Here is a 12820-nt window from a genome sequence, read left to right as displayed (position 1 = left end):
GCTGCTGCTGCCGTATGTGTCCCTATTACTGCACCTTATACCCCAATACTGAGCCGCTGCTGCCGTATGTGTCCCTATTACTGCACCTGATACCCCAATACTGAGCCACTGCTACCGTATGTGTCCCTATTACTGCCCCTGATACCCCAATACTGAGCTGCTGCTGCCGTATGTGTCCCTATTACTGCACCTTATACCCCAATACTGAGCCGCTGCTGCCGTATGTGTCCCTATTACTGCACCTGATACCCCAATACTGAGCTGCTGCTGCCGTATGTGTCCCTATTACTGCACCTTATACCCCAATACTGAGCCGCTGCTGCCGTATGTGTCCCTATTACTGCACCTGATACCCCAATACTGAGCTGCTGCTGCCGTATGTGTCCCTATTACTGCCCCTGATACCCCAATACTGAGCCGCTGCTGCCGTATGTGTCCCTATTACTGCCCCTGATACCCCAATACTGAGCCGCTGCTGCCGTATGTGTCCCTATTACTGCACCTTATACCCCAATACTGAGCCGCTGCTGCCGTATGTGTCCCTATTACTGCACCTGATACCCCAATACTGAGCTGCTGCTGCCGTATGTGTCCCTATTACTGCACCTTATACCCCAATACTGAGCCGCTGCTGCCGTATGTGTCCCTATTACTGCACCTGATACCCCAATACTGAGCTGCTGCTGCCGTATGTGTCCCTATTACTGCCCCTGATACCCCAATACTGAGCCGCTGCTGCCGTATGTGTCCCTATTACTGCACCTGATACCCCAATACTGAGCCGCTGCTGCCTTATGTGACCCTATTACTGCCCCTGATACCCCAATACTGAGCCGCTGCTGCCGTATGTGTCCCTATTACTGCACCTGATACCCCAATACTGAGCCGCTGCTGCGTATGTGTCCCTATTACTGCACCTGATACCCCAATACTGAGCCACTGCTACCGTATGTGTCCCTATTACTGCCCCTGATACCCCAATACTGAGCCGCTGCTGCCGTATGTGTCCCTATTACTGCCCCTGATACCCCAATACTGAGCCGCTGCTGCCGTATGTGTCCCTATTACTGCACCTGATACCCCAATACTGAGCCGCTGCTGCCGTATGTGTCCCTATTACTGCACCTGATACCCCAATACTGAGCCGCTGCTGCCGTATGTGTCCCTATTACTGCCCCTGATACCCCAATACTGAGCCGCTGCTGCCGTATGTGTCCCTATTACTGCACCTGATACCCCAATACTGAGCCGCTGCTGCCGTATGTGTCCCTATTACTGCCCCTGATACCCCAATACTGAGCCGCTGCTGCCGTATGTGTCCCTATTACTGCACCTGATACCCCAATACTGAGCCGCTGCTGCCGTATGTGTCCCTATTACTGCCCCTGATACCCCAATACTGAGCCGCTGCTGCCGTATGTGTCCCTATTACTGCACCTGATACCCCAATACTGAGCCGCTGCTGCGTATGTGTCCCTATTACTGCCCCTGATACCCCAATACTGAGCCGCTGCTGCCGTATGTGTCCCTATTACTGCACCTGATACCCCAATACTGAGCCGCTGCTGCCGTATGTGTCCCTATTACTGCCCCTGATACCCCAATACTGAGCCGCTGCTGCCGTATGTGTCCCTATTACTGCACCTGATACCCCAATACTGAGCCGCTGCTGCCATATGTGTCCCTATTACTGCACCTGCTGTGTGGTTCTCTGTGCCCTCTAGATGGTAAAACAAACCTCTATAATATAGTAATGCCAGGTGCAAATGCCCTAGAAAACCGTGCCCATGTATTGCCCCCTAGAAAGTAATAATGCGCGCTGTGTGCCCCTTTTACAGTCACAGTATCCTGAGTTCCCCCTATAACAATAAGTGCCCACTTTACATTTAATAATGTCCCGAGTCTCCCCCCATACAGCTCCCCTATATACAGTATGATGCCCCCAAGCAGCATACTGACCCCCTAGGAGCCCCCAAACTGATGGCTCCCATACTGTATGATGGCCCCCTAAATACCCTCTATATAATATGACACTCCATAGTCCCCCATATAGTATAGTGTACTCCTATAGGACACTATATAGTATAATGCACTCCCTGTAGTCCTCCATATAGTATACTGCACTCCCCATAGTCCTCCATATAGCATAATGCACTTCCCATAGTCCTCCTTATAGTATAATGCACACCCCATAGTCCTCCATATATTATAATGCACTCCCCATCGTCCTCCATATAGTATAATGCACTCCCCATAGTCCTCTATACACTCACCGGCCACTTTATTACCGTAGGTACACCTGTCCAACTTCTTGTTAACACTTAATTTCTAATCAGCCAATCACATGGCGGCAACTCAGTGCATTTAGGCATGTAGACATGGTCAAGACAATCTCCTGCAGTTCAAACCGAGCATCAGTATGGGGAAGAAAGGTGATTTGAGTGCCTTTGAACGTGGCATGGTTGTTGGTGCCAGAAGGGCTGGTCTGAGTATTTCAGAAACTGCTGATCTACTGGGATTTTCACGCACAACCATCTCTAGGGTTTACAGAGAATGGTCCGAAAAAGAAAAAAAATCCAGTGAGCGGCAGTTCTGTGGGCGGAAATGCCTTGTTGATGCCAGAGGTCAGAGGAGAATGGGCAGACTGGTTCGAGCTGATAGAAAGGCAACAGTGACTCAAATCGCCACCCGTTACAACCAAGGTAGGCCTAAGAGCATCTCTGAACGCACAGTGCGTCGAACTTTGAGGCAGATGGGCTACAGCAGCAGAAGACCACACCGGGTACCACTCCTTTCAGCTAAGAACAGGAAACTGAGGCTACAATTTGTACAAGCTCATCGAAATTGGACAGTAGAAGATTGGAAAAACGTTGCTTGGTCTGATGAGTCTCGATTTCTGCTGCGACATTCGGTTGGTAGGGTCAGAATTTGGCGTAAACAACATGAAAGCATGGATCCATCCTGCCTTGTATGGAGCATCTTTGGGATGTGCAGCCGACAAATCTGCGGCAACTGTGTGATGCCATCATGTCAATATGGACCAAAATCTCTGAGGAATGCTTCCAGCACCTTGTTGAATCTATGCCACGAAGAATTGAGGCAGTTCTGAAGGCAAAAGGGGGTCCAACCCGTTACTAGCATGGTGTACCTAATAAAGTGGCCGGTGAGTGTATAGTATAATGCACTCCCCATATGCAGAATCTATATAGTATAATGCACTCCACATAGTCCTCCATATAGTATAATGCACTCCCCATATGCAGAATCTATATAGTATAATGCACTCCCCATAGGTCTGCATATAATATACTGCACTCCCCATATGCAGAATCTATATAGTATAATGCACTCCCATAGTCCTCCATATAGTATAATACACTCCCCATAGGTCTGCATATAGTATACTGCACTCCCCATATGCAGAATCTATATAGTATAATGCACTCCCATAGTCCTCCATATAGTATAATGCCCTCCCCATAGGTCTGCATATAGTATACTGCACTCCCCATATGCAGAATCTATATAGTATAATGCACTCCCATAGTCCTCCATATAGTATAATGCCCTCCCCATAGGTCTGCATATAGTATAATGCACTCCCCATAGTCCTCCATATAGTATAATGCACTCCCCATAGGTCTGCATATAGTATACTGAACTCCACTTAGGCCACCAATGCGGCCCAACAAGGCGTAGTAAGATGCTTCTATTCCCTGCTTATTGCTGTACAGTAAGGAAATAAATATTATGTGGAAACCATCAATAAGTCGGGTAGTTGTTCATGACAGATCTTAATTTGGCTTTATCTATACATTCATGGCCGGAAGTGTTCCAGAAAATGAAGCATTTCTCCAGTAAATTATTGCACTTACACATTTTTTGTTATACACGGGTTTATTTCCTTTGTGTGTATTGGAACAACACAAAAAAAAAGAAAAAAGGCAAATTGGACATAATTTCACACAAATCCCCAAAAATGATCAGGACAAAATTGTTGGCAGCTTCCAGTTACTATTTGGTTGCAGCCTCTGGAATAAATAACTGCGATCAATCGCTTCCTACAACCATCCAGAAGCTTCACTCCTCTCAGTTAGATTTTCGGGTGACTCTTCTTTTGCACACTGCTCCCGGTCTCTCATATATGAAGTCGCCTTCTCCCAACAGCGATTGTAAGATCTCTCCACAGGTGATCAATGGGATTTAGATTCGGACTCATTGCTGCCACGTCAGAACTCTCCAGCACTTTGTTTCCATCCATTTCTGGGGGCTTCTTGAAATATCTTTGGGGTCATTGTCCTGCTGGAAGAACCGCGACCTAGGACGCACACCCAGCTTTCTGAAACTGTTCACTACATGTCACCCAAAATTCTTTGGTAATCTTCAGATGTTGTGATGTCTTGCACACAGTCAAGGCCCCCAGTGCCAGAGGCAGCAAAAAAAAAAAAACATCTATGACCCTCCACCATATCTGACTGTAGGTACTGTGTTCTTTTCTTTGTAGACCTCATTCTGTTTTCGGTAAACAGTAGAATGATGTGATGTGCTTTACCAAAAAGCTCTATATTGGTCTCATCTGTCCACAAGACACTTTCCTAGAAGCATTTTGGCTTACTCGCGTACATTTTGGCAAACTGCAGTCTAGCCTTTTTGTGTCTCTGGGTCAGCAGTGGCGTCCTCCGGGGTCTCCTGACATAACGTTTAATTTCTTTCACATGTGGACGGATATTTTGTGCTGACACTGCCCCACCTGAGCCTGCAGGACAGCTTGAATATTTTTGGACCTTGATTGGGGCTGTTTGTCCAACATCCTAACTATCCTGCATTACAACCTCTCATCAATTTTTCTCTGCCATCCACGTCCAGGGAGATTAGCTGTAATGCCATGGGTTGTAAACTTCTGGATTGTGTTGCGCACCTTGGAAAAAGGAATAAGATGTATGGAGATGGACTTGTAACCTTTAGATTGTTGATATTATTCAATAATTTTGGTTCTCAAGTCCTCAGACAGTTCTCTCCTCCTCTTTCTGTTCTCCATACTTAGTGTGACACACAGACACATAATGCAAAGATCAAGTCAACTTCTTTCATATTGCCACACCTGTTACTTGCCACAGGTGAGTGTGAACGAGCATCATATGTTTGAAACAAAGTTGTTTATCCACAATTCTGGAAATGTGGCAACAATTTTGTCCCTCCCATTTTCGGGGTATTGTGCGAAGTTATGTCCAATTTGCCTTTTTTTCTGTGTATTTTATGTTGTTACAATATACACAAAAGAAATAGACATGTGTAATTGCAATAATTTTCTGAGAGAAATACTTCATTTTTTGGAACAATTTCAAGTGTGTCAACACTTTTGGTCATGACTATATTTAAGATACGACATGTACTGAAGTTCTGCTCAATAACAGATGAACATCCGCATTATCTGGTAGCACCTGTAATACATGGGTATGGTGACAAGAAATAACCTACAGATTCTGTACGAATGTCACCACCTGAGCTCCACAGACCCTCAGACAGGACTCAATCTCCCCTGCAGCTCTGCATGTGGCAGCTTACGTCTACTGACTCAGAGGATGTGAACAGTTAATGATACATTGTTATATACATGAGATTTTCACCGATGTTTGATTCTCACTGACCAGGAGCCATTGATAAAGATGCACTTTCACCACATACAGTACTTTCAAAAAGTATTCACACACCTTAGACTTTTCCATAGTTTTCACGTTACACCCACAAACTTAAATGTATTTTATTTGGATTTTCTGTGATACAAACACAATGTAGCGAGTATTTGTGATGTGTAAAGGAAATAATCAAGATTGAGCTTCCTACAGAGCGTTCATCCATCAAGTCGACATGAATCGAGATTGCACTGAAGGCCGTTAATAATAATAAGAAGAATAAAAAAGGAAATTCTACGGAGTTTTCTAATTATTTTAAAAATAGCAATCTGAACACTGTGAGGTGCATTTAAATTCAGCCCCCATTAATCTGATACCCCTAAATAAAATCCTGAGGGACTAGTTCTTCCAGCATTATGCATGGGAATCTGGCGCCTGTCCCCATCTCCCTCTGACTCTCTGCCAGAGATCCTCACTGCACAGGCGCCAGACTCCCAGCCCCGCAGTATGAACACATCATAATACACTGCGGGGCAGGATCTGGGGCCTCCGCTACATGCGGGCACAGGCACCTGGTGTAAGTTCCCGGGCATCCTGTATTATACCCCCGAGCTGCACTCACTATTCTGCTGGTGCAGTCACTGTGTACATACATTACATTACTGATCCTGAGTTACATCCTGTATTATACCCCAGAGCTGCACTCACTATTCTGCTGGTGCAGTCACTGTGTACATACATTACATTACTGATCCTGAGTTACCTCCTGTATTAGGCTACTTTCACACTAGCGTCGGGAACAACCCGTCGCTGTGCGTCGGGCCGACGTTCCCGACGCTAGCGTGGTCTCCGCCGCACAACGGGGGCAGCGGATGCATTTTTCCCACGCATCCGCTGCCCCATTGTGAGGTGCGGGGAAGTGCGGGGAGGTGGGGGCGGAGTTCCGGCCGCGCATGCGCGGTCGGAAAAAGCGGACCGTCGGGAGCAAAAAACGTTACATGTAACGTTTTTTGCTCCCGACGGTCCGCTACCACACGCCCAAGCGTCGCAAAACGGACACAACGTTTGGCAATGCGTCGCTAATGTTAGTCTATGACGAAAAAACGTATCCAGCAAGAACTTTTGCTGGATGCGTATTTTCGGCAAAACGACGCATTTGCGACGTATTGCAGTTAACGCTAGTGTGAAAGTAGCCTTATACTCCAGAGCTGCACTCACTATTCTGCTGGTGCAGTCACTGTGTACATACATTACATTACTGATCCTGAGTTACATCCTGTATTATACTCCAGAGCTGCACACGCTATTCTGCTGGTGCAGTCACTGTGTACATACATTACATTACTGATCCTGAGTTACATCCTGTATTATACTCCAGAGCTGCACACGCTATTCTGCTGGTGCAGTCACTGTGTACATACATTACATTACTGATCCTGAGTTACCACCTGTATTATACTCCAGAGCTGCACTCACTATTCTGCTGGTGCCGTCACTGTGTACATACATTACATTACTGATCCTGAGTTACATCCTGTATTATACCCCAGAGCTGCACTCACTATTCTGCTGGTGCAGTCACTGTGTACATACATTACATTACTGATCCTGAGTTACATCCTGTATTATACTCCAGAGCTGCACTCGCTATTCTGCTGGTGCAGTCACTGTGTACATACATTACATTACTGATCCTGAGTTACATCCTGTATTATACCCCAGAGCTGCACTCACTATTCTGCTGGTGCAGTCACTGTGTACATACATTACATTACTGATCCTGAGTTACATCCTGTATTATACCCCAGAGCTGCACTCACTATTCTGCTGGTGCAGTCACTGTGTACATACATTACATTACTGATCCTGGGTTACCTCCTGTATTATACTCCAGAGCTGCACTCACTGTTCTGCTGGTGTTACTCCCTAGCTGCAGACTATATGATCTTAGTGTGGAGACTTTTCACCATAGCAGCACTGACTTCAGCCAATTCTATACGTAGAAGTATCCAGACTGGCCACTAGAGGCCGCTGCGCGCCGGCCTCTCAGACTCGGAACCTACTTTCTCGTTGTCTGTACCCGGCGGAAGAATAAGAAGAGACTCAAACGGAAATCACAAGGTTGTGGCTAAATCCAAGTCGGCTAAAGGACCTGGTCCCTCTGCCGACTGGGAAATAGCCCACTCTGTGTGAGAAAGCTAAATCCCAGTCGGCTAAAGGCCCAGGTCCTTCTGTGCACTGGGATTTAGCTTTCTCACACAGAGTGGGCTATTTCCCAGTCGGCAGAGGGACCAGGTCCTTTAGCCGACTTGGATTTAGCCTGCTCTATATAAGAATGCTAAATCCCAGTAGATAGAAGGACCCTCATTGTATATAGATATATATGAATGCTGTCATGTGATTTTTTGCAGTAATATTGAGCCGCAGACTAGATATGACATCTGATTACACATTTATTTATATGTGACAATTATACACACAAATTTTCCCCTTAATCCCAGTGTGTACAATATTCTGCGCCAATCTCATCCGCGTCCCGTTTTATTTACTGGTGATCATTTTTGTAGATCACACAACTACAGATTTTTTTCCATGCATGCACCTAGGAGTGTTTTAACCCTCGGGCAATTTTCCGTTTTTTGTTTTTTTTTAATTTCCTTCCCATAACTTATTTTTCCATCCACATCGCCATTGGGATTTTTTTGTTATTTTGGCGGGACGTTCTTATTGATACCACTTTGGCGCGGATACCATGTTTTGATCACCTCTTATTTCATTTTATTGCAATGTTGCTGCGACCAAAAAAACGTAATTATGGCGTTTCTAGTTTTTTTTCTCGTTATGCCGTTTGCTGATCAGATTATTTTACATTTTGATTGGTCAGACCTTTCTGATCACGTCAATTCCAAATTTATTTATTTTTTTAAATGGAGCAAAAGCGATATTTTTTTTTCTGATATTTTTATGATATATGATGTAAGGCTACGTTCACATTTGCGGTCTGCGCCGCAGCGGCGCCGCATGCGTCATGCGCCCCTATATTTAACATGGGGGCGCATGGACATGCGTTGTGCTGCGTTTTGCGCCGCATGGCTGCAAGCGATGGACGCAAGAAACGCTTCAAGTTGCATTTTTTTTGCGTCCAACTTTCGGCCAAAAAGGACACATGCGGTGCAAAACGCAGCGTTTTAGCGTGCGTTTTGCCACGTTTTTGTTTGCGTTGTGCGCTGCGGCGCCGACGCTGCGGCGCACAACGCAAATGTGAACGTAGCCTAACTGCATCATGTGTTGTGAAGGGGTCAATACTATAATTATTGGCCAAATGACCAGGTCCTTCTGCCGACTTGGAAATAGCCTGCTCTCTGTGAGAAAGCTAAATCCCAGTCGGCTAAAGGCCCAGGTCCTTCTGTGCACTGGGATTTAGCTTTCTCACACAGAGTGGGCTATTTCCCAGTCGGCAGAAGGACCTGGTCCTTTAGCCGACTTGGATTTAGCCTGCTCTATATAAGAATGCTAAATCCCAGTAGATAGAAGGACCCTTATTGTATATAGATATATATGAATCCTGTCTTGTGATTTTTTGCAGTAATATTGAGCTGCAGCCTGGATATGACATCTGATTACACTTTTATTTATATGTGACAATTATACGCAAGAATTTTCCCCTTAATCCCAGTGTGTACAATATTCTGCGCCAATCTCATCCGCGTCCCGTTTTATTTACTGGTGATCATTTTTGTAGATCACACAACCACAGATTTTTTCCATGCATGCACCTAGGAGTGTTTTAACCCTCGGGCGATTTTCCGTTTTTTTTTCTTCCCATAACTTATTTATTTTTCCATCCACATCGCCGTTGTGAATTTTTTTTATTTTGGCGGGACGTTCTTATTGATACCATTTTGGCGTGGATACCATGTTTTGATCACCTCTTATTTCATTTTATTACAATGTTGTGGTGACCAATAAAAAGTAATTATGGCATTTCTAGTTTTTTTCTCGTTATGCCGTTTGCTGATCAGATTATTTTACATTTTGATTGGTCAGACCTTTCTGATCACGTCAATTCCAAATTTATTTTTTTTTAAATGGAGCAAACGCGATATTTCTTTTTCTGATATTTTTATGATATATGATGTAACTGCATCATGCGTTGTGAAGGGGTTAATACTATAATTATTGGCCAAATGGACCAGGTCCTTCGGCTGACTTGGATTTAGCCTGCTCTCTGTGAGAAAGCTAAATCCAAGTGGGATAAAGGACCAGGTCCCTCTGAGTGTTTTAATACTAGACCTAGCAGGATAAAGGACCAGGTCCTTCTGCCAACTTGGATTTAGCCTGCTCACTGTGAGAAAGCTAAACCCCAGTCGTCTAAAGGACCAGGTCCCTGTGAGTGTTTTAATACTAGACCTAGCAGGATAAAGGACCAGGTCCTTCTGCCAACTTGGATTTAGCCTGCTCACTGTGAGAAAGCTAAATCCAAGTGGGATAAAGGAGCAGGTCCCTTGGAGTGGTTTAATACCAGACTTAGTCAGCTAAAACACCAGGTCCTTCTGCCCACTTAGCTTTAGCTTGCTGTATATAACAAAGTCTAGTGGGCAGCGCAGTCCACCAGTGATTCACCAATCTGATGCACTGTAATGATCCCACTGGTTCACTGTCGGACTTCCGTACTGTAGTGCCCCTGTGTCACGCTGGGGGCAGTCCGGCAATCCAACCTACTACAATGTTTCCGCCAGGTTATGCGTATTGCCGGTCACTGTGCTCCTTGAGTTCACCTCAAGTGACAGTTGACAGCTCAGAGGGTCTGTGATAACCGCAAACTGTCATCTCCAGTGACCTCAGAGGTGGCGGCTTCCATGCCACCCTTAGTGTGTGTACGGCGGACACGGGGAGGGGTCACGTTTTATGATGTCACTGTGGCTTCTGTATGTATTGGAGCAGGGGATCGTCTTGGGACCTTGATGATGATGATAAATGGGTGAAAGAGGGTGTCTGTTTTTATATTTTAATTACATGTTTTTAATGTGTTTCTTTATTTTTACTTACAGTGTTAGTAAACGGGGTGTTTCATAGACACCTCTCTATTACTAACCCTGGGCTTGATGTCAGCTGTGATTTTTGACAAATCACAGTTGTAATTATACTTACAGCCCTGGCAAAAATTAAGAGACCACTGCAAAATGTCCAGTTTGTCTGATTTTTCTCTTTCTAGGTATATTTTTGAGTAAAATGTAAATTGTTCTTTTATTCTATAAACGTCTGACATGTCTCAGAATTTTCAAGAAATAAATTTAGTATTTTTTTCTAACAAAGAAAAATGGTCAAAATTAAAAAAAAAAACAGTGCTTTCAGACCTCAAATAATGCAAAGAAAACAAGTTCATAATCATTTAGAAACAGCAGTACTAATTTTTTAACTCAGGAAGAGTTCAGAAATAGTGATGAGTGAACGTGCTTGCCACTACTCGTTACTCGCCCGAGTATCGGGGTACTCGGCGAGCAGCGAGCATTTCCGGTACTATTCGGCGGTAACTGCAGTCTCCACCCAGAAGTTTTAGCGGACTTTAGAGACCCAATCACGGTGCAGGGATTGTCTGCCAGGCCATGAAACGCGGCAGCCATCTTTGTTGTGTCGTGCAGTGATTGGCTGGGTCGTACAGCATCATCCCAAGTATAAGAGACCTGGTGCCGCCCTGCTCGCCGCATTCTGTTCCTGTTTCAGCGAGAATAGGGAGAGCTGCTGCCGAGATAGGGTCGGAATTGTGGTTTTAGAGTGTAGGTCTGCAACTCTTACATCCACAACTCCTCAGAAACCAAAAGTCCTTTTTAGGGCTAATTTGTGGGTCCCGATATTGCAGCACTAGGTAGGCAGGGCACAGCATATCCACATCAGTGCAAGGCCTGCAGGCACTGTATGTGCGTCCATTGCTCCCACTGCATCCTTCCCAAAGCTCCATAACTGCCTGCAGCTGCAGCTTATTTACTGTCTATATATTTATTTTTCCTTCATTTTTTTTCAAAAATTCCCCCCCCCCCCAAAAAAAAATACAGTCTGTTCTGTCATACTGAGGCCTGTTGAAAAGTTATAGTTTGTCAGGCATACGTAGCATAGTTGTCTGTGCGACCCTTGTGCTCCCTTTTTTTTGGTGTTTTAAATTCACTGAAAAAGGCCTCATATATCTGCGTGCTCCATGTTTGGTCATTGGAGGCCGGTGTACTTATTTTTTGACTGTGTGATAGTCAAATTCTATACAGCACTATTTCGTATCAAAAAAATTCAAAGGCTACAGATTTGCCAGTGTGGTGTTTCCGTTACAGCCGTCATATATCTCTGTGCTCCAAGTTTGGGCATTGGAGGCCGATGTACTTATTTTTTGGCTGTGTGATACTCAAATTCAATACAGCACTATTTTGCATAAATTAACTTAAAAAGAAAAATGAATACAGTCTGTTAGGTCAGGCTGAGGCCTGCCTGGTGTTTGGGTTTGAAAAATCATAGATTTGCAGGCATACTGATCACATATTATTTCGCTACTAATAAAGACATTTGTGTTGAGCATTTGAAATAGTGCAGTAGTCCATTTAAAATGGTTAAGGCAAGGGGCAAAGGACGGGGAAGTGGACGTGATGGTGCATCCATAGGATGAGGCCGTGGGCAAGGTGAAAGTGGGCAACAACAAAGACCCACATCTTCTCGCTCGACATTCCTGTCCCAGTTTCTAGGGTACCGCAGCACACAACTATTGAAGCCAGAGCAGTGTGTAACGGTTGTTGGTTGGATAGCGGATAATGCTTCCAGTCACTTAGCCATCACCACCACCACCTTGTCTTTCACACGGTCAAGTCTGAGTAGCCGTGAGTGAGGCCAGGATATTCCTCACCCTGATCCTCCTTCCTCCCACCATGCCGAGTACCCTGAGACAACTGATCCCACACTTGGACACTCTGAAGAGCTGTTCCGTTTTCCATTTCAAGATTCAGAAATCTCTGCAGGTCAACTTGAAGTGGGGAAAGATGAGATCGCATGTAGAGCTGCCCAAAGCTTTGACCAGCCCCAGTCACACGAAGGCAATGGTGGGAAAGTGTCACAAGAGGTGGACCATGATGAGACCTAATTTTTAGAAAGTCAGGAGGAGGAGCAAGGTGCACATGTGGAAGACGAGGTGGTGGATGTCATAGTAAATG

General features: G+C 45.1%; 1 protein-coding gene across 3 annotated transcripts in view; it reads left to right on the top strand.

Annotated features, from left to right (window-relative positions):
* Window positions 1-12820, top strand: part of XRCC5 (X-ray repair cross complementing 5) — a 64523-nt gene that overhangs the window by 1923 nt on the left and 49780 nt on the right. Inside the window, exon 1 of one of the 3 annotated variants that reach the window (XM_077273237.1) lies at window positions 7689-7753. The exons of 1 other annotated variant lie outside the window; for it this stretch is intronic. The gene's annotated coding sequence lies outside the window, so the exon portion shown is untranslated. Of the gene's footprint in view, window positions 1-7688; window positions 7754-12820 lie in introns of those variants that run through there. One more of the 3 variants, XM_077273236.1, reaches the window with a different exon arrangement.

The sequence above is a fragment of the Ranitomeya variabilis genome, chromosome 7, assembly GCF_051348905.1.
Source record: "Ranitomeya variabilis isolate aRanVar5 chromosome 7, aRanVar5.hap1, whole genome shotgun sequence".
Classification (NCBI taxonomy): Eukaryota; Metazoa; Chordata; class Amphibia; order Anura; family Dendrobatidae; genus Ranitomeya; species Ranitomeya variabilis.
This window is presented reverse-complemented; position numbering and strand designations above follow the sequence as displayed.